Below are 7,194 nucleotides of genomic sequence, written 5' to 3' on the forward strand. Positions count from 1 at the left end.
ATAAATTAGAAAATTATATTTGTCCATTGAGATGGTACTTATATTAAAACATATAAGTATTGTAAACACATCCAACATTTGTTATTGTTTTGTGTGTGTGTGACCCTATATTTATTTGCTTATGCATAAAACACTTTCCTCAAAATCATTTACCGAGAGGAGGGGCGAAATTCATATGATATTAATTTGCTTATGAATAAACAAATTAAACTAAGGTTGTTTAGTGAATTTATTATAGTAAATACATAGACGGTTCGTAATGTTTTTACTAATACTGTCCATTTGTTTTTAAACAGTTTAATGACTAAACAATCTTAGTTTTAATTGATTTTTTTTACAGATGCGATCTTTATATGATGATTTATAATATGAACGGTTTCGATTATAAATACGAAATTCTATAAATTAACAACGAATAATTTTGAAAATTTTTAATTAAGAATTCTTACTCATCTTTAAAATTCACTTTTATGATCTCAAAGAACTATTTTAACTTTTTTCTTCTGCCAAACACAATAAAAACTACTTTTTGATTGTCTAAAAGCGCTCCAATCATTACAAATAGACCCTTAAATAATTACGTAGTAGGCTTTGCCTTCTAAATTAATCCACCTCGTGTTCGTGCATGAATTTTGCTCAGCTTCTGCCCATTCTTTACTTGGTGTCGTGCAACACACTGAATGGAGAGCTTGTATAAGTTGTTTTTAATTTCTATACAGGTTGTATTATTTGTGACCTTATCACTAAAGTAACTGTCAGCATGCTGCCTACTGCCAGTATAGCATGCCTCGCTGCTCTTCCAATACTCCGGAGTTTGCGGTCATGTTGATCAGTCTCATAATTAATTTTGGGAGATAATTTGTAGCAAAAACACTCGAAATATCGGTGACTACTCAGGAGGAGAACTCCTAATCTCTTTTTTTTTTTTTTCTTTTTCTTATACGTGAAAGATGATGATTAAATCATATCAATATTTTATATTAATTTTTATAAAAACAAAAAAATAAAAAGTTAATATGTGAGAAGAGAGATTAAAAGAGAACGAAAATAAAAAGGAAGAGAATATACTCCGACTATTAAGCATAGCCTAATCTTGCAACCTAAAAATTGACACGTAGTCATTCCACTTTGGTATTGATTGACACATCATTTTCCCGTTGTTTTATTCTTTAATTCAAACACCAAAATGAATTAACAAGTCCAATGATCTAGTTGTGTTCCTATCATTAGGGGATAAAGTGGAACTTTACACTCTTTAAATAATGCAAATAGGGCTACCCTTAAGCATCATATATGCAGTTTAGGAGAATTAAGATGAGAGGAGAATTAAGGTGAGGATAGATGGATTGGTTGATAAGCAATTCAAAGAATTGTTTTCCTTATTTATTTGTTCTATTTAAAAGAAAATTATTAGTTAGTAGTGACTTGAGCATGATATGACTGTCATGACGCATATGAGCGTCATCGTGACAGCAAAAGAATGAGGAGCAAAAGGAAATGGCTCCGGAGAGACATCAAAACTGATTTCTTTTATAGCGTCCAAATTATTTCATTCAACAAAACAGAAACAGTTTAAGAGTAGCACAAAATGTTGAAATGAGACTAGCAGTAATGCAAAAGGATGATTAATGTAAACCCTTAATCCTACTTAATACATACAATCGGCAATGACTAATTGCGTGCTCTCGACGTTTATCTCGAAAGTACTCAATTCAATATATAATGTCTGAGTAGATACCCAACATGGTCACACACAGCTACAAACATACTCAACATATATATTTCTAATAAAATTAATAAAACATATCTCTAGTTACTGTAATGTTGTTTAAACTCTCATAATTGACACACTCTCTAATTAGAGTAATGTGCAAACAAGCGTGTAAATTTTATACGTCCAAGTAGACGCAAAGTTGTTGATATTCTCCCCAATGTAGGTATAAATATAACAATGGTGCCAGTTTTGGGTGTTTAAACCAAATTAATAATAATGTATATATGATAAACATAGAAATAGAATAGGCATATAAAAATATTCCCCCAATATGATGCATGCAATTTGTAAGTGAGGAAAAAAAGAAGAATTGGGTACTCCACCACTACACTACATCTCATCACAGTTTTCGGCCAACTTATTATCACATTAGTTACGTGAAATGTTTGTATGCCCCATGTCAGATGGCAATTTAAAACAAATTAACAAGAATTTATGGAGAAGAAGCAAACGTACAATTGTAGGGTTTATTGTGGTGGGAAAAAAAGAAGACTGAAAGATGCCATCCATTTTCTTGTTGCTTTGCAATATACACGGTGCATGCCTAGCCCTAAAGTCTAGTTAAATTCGGGCCGAAGGAAAAAAGCTTCAGAGAAACAACAAAACAAATGGAAAGGTGCTGAGTGATTGAAAATATGTGTCGTGCATATATGATGCCTAACGTGACACGGCAGTGCAGCTTAGCATGCTTTCTCCAAAATAAACTACGTACAACCGAACTCACGTGAAAATTTGATCCCATTTTGTGCACTTTAGTTTGTTTTATCTGTTTACCTTTTGTGCTAGGAAAAGAAAACTCAATCTTGCAACTAAACCGATCGATGGAATATTTGAGCGATTAATTACCTCAGTTGATAATTATTTGGTTTTTGGTTTTTGGTTTTTATTTCATATTTGTGTTAGATGTAGGAGAGATAGGAGTTTTAACGAAACACTCCCAGTACTGTTCACTTTTAACGAAAAACTATATTTTTACCTTTTACTGGTACAATTCACTACACCTTTATTTGTCATTTTTATTAAAACTAAAGTTTTTTTTTATTTTTCGTTAGTTTTCCTAAAACAGAATGGTGAAGAATGAAGGACAGTGTTAGATGCAATTTAATTTTATTATTTTATTACAAAATTAAAACCATAACAAAAATATATATATATTTTAAAAAAATTATTTTTTATTTTTTGCACGACGAATACCTTCGTCTTACATAATTTTTTTGCGAACTAATTCGTTTTCATTGCGCAAGAATAACATGTCATCGCACAAAGTTCTTAGAGATGAAGATTAGTCATCCCATGTATGTATCCTGACGACAGCTACTCGTATCCTAGCATTTTGTACGACGAAGATTTTCGTTCCTAAAAATTTGGTGCAACGAAGGCAAAACCGTTGCACATTCTTCTCCGCAACCAATGTGTTTATTTGTCACACAAAATCTTTCTTCACGATCTTTACACGACGAATTTTGCATGATGAAGTTTTCGTCGCTTTGACGTTTGTGCAATAAGTTTTGCGTGACCAATTTGTGTTCGTCATTTTAAATGTTAAACGTAGTAGTGAATTAATTACCTAATTACACCACAATAACAATATTCTTTGTAACCACAACTCTACAAGTAATTGCACAATAGCAGCATAACGGTAAAACCTCCTAACCACCCTTAATTAGCATTAGTTCCTTTTGTATGGGAGGACTCTTCTCTAACAATGATTTTCACTAACACTCATCTATAGAATTTTGGATCTCAGAATTGACTTAGCCAAGTTAAACACTAACTTTGACTATTTAAAAGAGATCGATGACGTGAGAGGGAAATTCGGCTTCAAAACTTGTTCAAGTCATCACTTAACACTGATGACTTAACAAATGTTCAATTTTTTAAAACGTTGGATAGTTATTTGAAATGTATTAAAAAATTAGGAACAATTTAGAATTACTCCAAAAAACTGAGTAGTTATTTGTACTTAATCTAATAATTAATTGTACAAATATGGAACAAATGCTTTGGTTCTTTTAAAGAACCTCGATTGTTCGAGGGGGAACAAACGCTTTGGTTAAAGAAGGTATAAGTACGAATCCAAAAACAAAATTGGATCAGGAATTTAGCATATGAGGGTGAGGCGCTTAATATAGAAACACTAAACGAATAAGGAACATCATGGCCAACAACACTCGTGGATTAAAAAAAAAAAAAAAAAACGTTTAACCGTATCAGGTACTCATACCTGAGAATTATTTTGATTTTTTATTTTATTAACATAGAGACGTCATAAGTTCTTAGCAAGGCATGTTAGGTATATATTCTTGTCTCATCATACACTACATGATGAGAATAATTTTTTTTTTTTTTTAACAAACGATATTATTTACACTAAGAAAGAGAGGGTGTGCTTAGCCTCACAATAGGTCAACAAAAATGTGGTTAAAGTTCGTTTTTGACGAGAATCGAACCTAAGACCTCTCACTTACAAGTGAAAATGAATACCACTAGACTGCTGTACCAAGTGACTTGATGAGAATAAACTTAGAGCGAAGAATAAAATGGAAATTATTAATTATGGCCTTAATGAATGAGTTATCGACTGAAAGAGAGGATTAACCATGAGATTAGGGACTTAATGTAGGAGGACCAAGTTAGCTGGGGCAAGGTTAAGAGATTAGGGCTAAGCCATGTTTTCCAGAATAAACCCAGATGGGGATATATATGGGTTTGTTAGTGTACCATCAATTCCTTATTACAACCCAAACTTCAATTAAACTTGGCTAGGGCTGCATGATTTGGCAAAGAAGAGCAGTGTTTCTAGGTCTACACCTTCGGATAAAGTTTGCACACAATATTTGGCCCTACTTTAATAGCTGTCCTACTTTGCTTGTGTGTATTTGGAAATGTTTTTAAAATAACTAAAAACGTTTTAAATGAAAGTGTTTTTGCAACCAAATCTTAATAAAAAAATGCAAATGAGTCCTCAAAAAGCACTTAAAGGGAGTGCTTTCTTCCAAAATGTACTTCAAGTGCTTTTGAAACCTTAATACTTTCATCAAAAATATTTTAGTCATTTTAAAAGCACTCCTAACCGAACTCTTAGTAAAAAACTAGGGAGGGCGTCAATCCGGTTAAACTGGTTGACCTAAACTGTAATAGTCAGTATAGTATAGTATGTCTACACCTTCGGATAAAGTTTGCACACAATATTTGGCCCTACTTTAATAGTTGTCCTACTTTGCTTGTGTGTATTTGAAAATGTTTTTAAAATAACTAAAAACGTTTTAAATGAAAGTGTTTTTGCAACCAAATCTTAGTAAAAAAATGCAAATAAGTCCTCAAAAAGCACTTGAAGGGAGTGCTTTCTGCCAAAATGCACTTCAATTAAACTTGGCTAGGGCTGCATGATTTGGCAAAGAAGAGCAGTGTTTCCAGGTCTACACCTTCGGATAAAGTTTGCACACAATATTTGGCCCTACTTTACTAGTTGTCCTACTTTGCTTGTGTGTATTTGAAAATGTTTTTAAAATAACTAAAAACGTTTTAAATGAAAGTGTTTTTGCAACCAAATCTTAGTAAAAAATGCAAATGAGTCCTCAAAAAGCACTTGAAGGAAGTGCTTTCTTCCAAAATGCATTTCAAGTGCTTTTGAAACCTTAATAATTTCATCAAAAACATTTTAATCATTTTAAAAGCACTTCTAATCGAACTCTTGGTAAAAAAACTAGGGAGGGCATCAATCCGGTTAAACTGGTTGACCTAAACTGTAACAGTCAGTATAGTATGGTCTTACAAAATTAAAGTCGGACACTAAAATTGAAGCGAACCATAAAGAATTGGTTTGGTTATGGTTTTCAGTTCTTGTAAACCGACATAAACTCAATCTCGGACCGTCCACTTGTATATTAGTATTTATATTATTTTATTTTACACAAGTAGCATTTTCACAAGCAAAAAAGCCTGCGAGTTTACAACTGTGGTTACACGTAATTGTTTTCCTTTGCCCAGACATTGGAAAATCCAATTTTGAAGCCATTTTCTCACACTAAATAGCAAAAAAATTAAATTAAATTAAATTAAAAATTAGATAAATGAGTGCATTTAAACTAAAAGGAGTTGACAAAGGCATAATTGGAGAAAGAAAAGGTCTTTATATCAATAAAAATCCAAAGATGCTTCATAATTGGATTTGACAGAGGCATTCTCGGCAGGTTAAAAAACAGAGGTATTCCCAAACATAAGATACAATATACAGTAAAAGGAAAATAACAACTAAGGAGGAAAAATAAAAACCAAAAAATAAAAAAATTGTAAACCTCAGTAGCAACATGGAATGCATACGAATCAAGCATTTCTTTTTTTTTTTTTCAGGGTTTGAGGGCTTGAGTTTGTTTTCTAATTTGAAGCAAAGAATACTTGAATGAAATGCCAAATAAAAACCCCAAATTCCTACCTGATCACAAATCGGTGAGAGCGCTTTTGGAAAAAAGGGGTCAGAAAGGATTTGGAGGTGGAATTTGCAAAGCCAAGACGATGTTGCAGTCCGGGTGTCGGCCGACGATCAAAATTTCTTCTTGGGTTTTCCAATGGACGGCGAAGACGGGTTTGTAGTGCGGTGGCGGTGGGGATTTGTCGATTTGTCTACAAAAGCTTCTACCTCAAGCGTATGAAAATTACCCAAACCCATACACCCTTCCACAATCTTAGCAATCGATATAAATTTGAAAATAAAAATGGGGGAAATTAATAGATAATCAAATTTACTTGAGGAGATGAAGAGGGCAATTTTCGCTTACCTTCAATCGACAGGAATCTGTAAAACGTGGTGATGTATGAAATGGTGGTAGCGGCTGTGTGGTAAAAAATTGATTCGGACTGAAGCAAGAACTAACCGGTGGAGGAGGAAAGCTTAACTGCAGCAAAAAGGTATGGATGTGTCTGTTTCGGACTAAAGCAAGAACTAACCGGTGGAGGATAAACGAAACGACGAGAAAAGAAGAGGTGTGTGTGGAAGCATCCAGACTTGGGAACAGTAAAGCGTGTGGACGAAAGGAAAAGCACCCTAACGTGTGGATGAAGAGGCAGGGGTATTAACGGAATTTTATTGTGCTGTCAAATTAAGTGGACAATAAGGGCTGCTGCAAAAGGGGGCATTTACGTCTTTACACTGTGTTTAGGAACAGTGCTTAGGAACTGTGCTAATAGCTAGGTAAGGATGTTTAATTTTGAAAGTTAAAGTTAATGATCTTGTAGAATTTTCAAGAGAGACGGGTCGATAGATCACTTTCAACATTGATATTATCCATAATTTGGTAATTACCACCTGCACAATTCGTCAAGTGTGGGGTTTTATCACAAAAAGTTTCGGTATTAGTTAGAATGGAGGTTTAGAAAGTGACTCTTTTATAATCGAAAAAAATTTAATTAAACTTTGATTT

The sequence above is a fragment of the Pyrus communis genome, chromosome 7, assembly GCF_963583255.1.
Source record: "Pyrus communis chromosome 7, drPyrComm1.1, whole genome shotgun sequence".
Lineage (NCBI taxonomy): Eukaryota > Viridiplantae > Streptophyta > Magnoliopsida > Rosales > Rosaceae > Pyrus > Pyrus communis.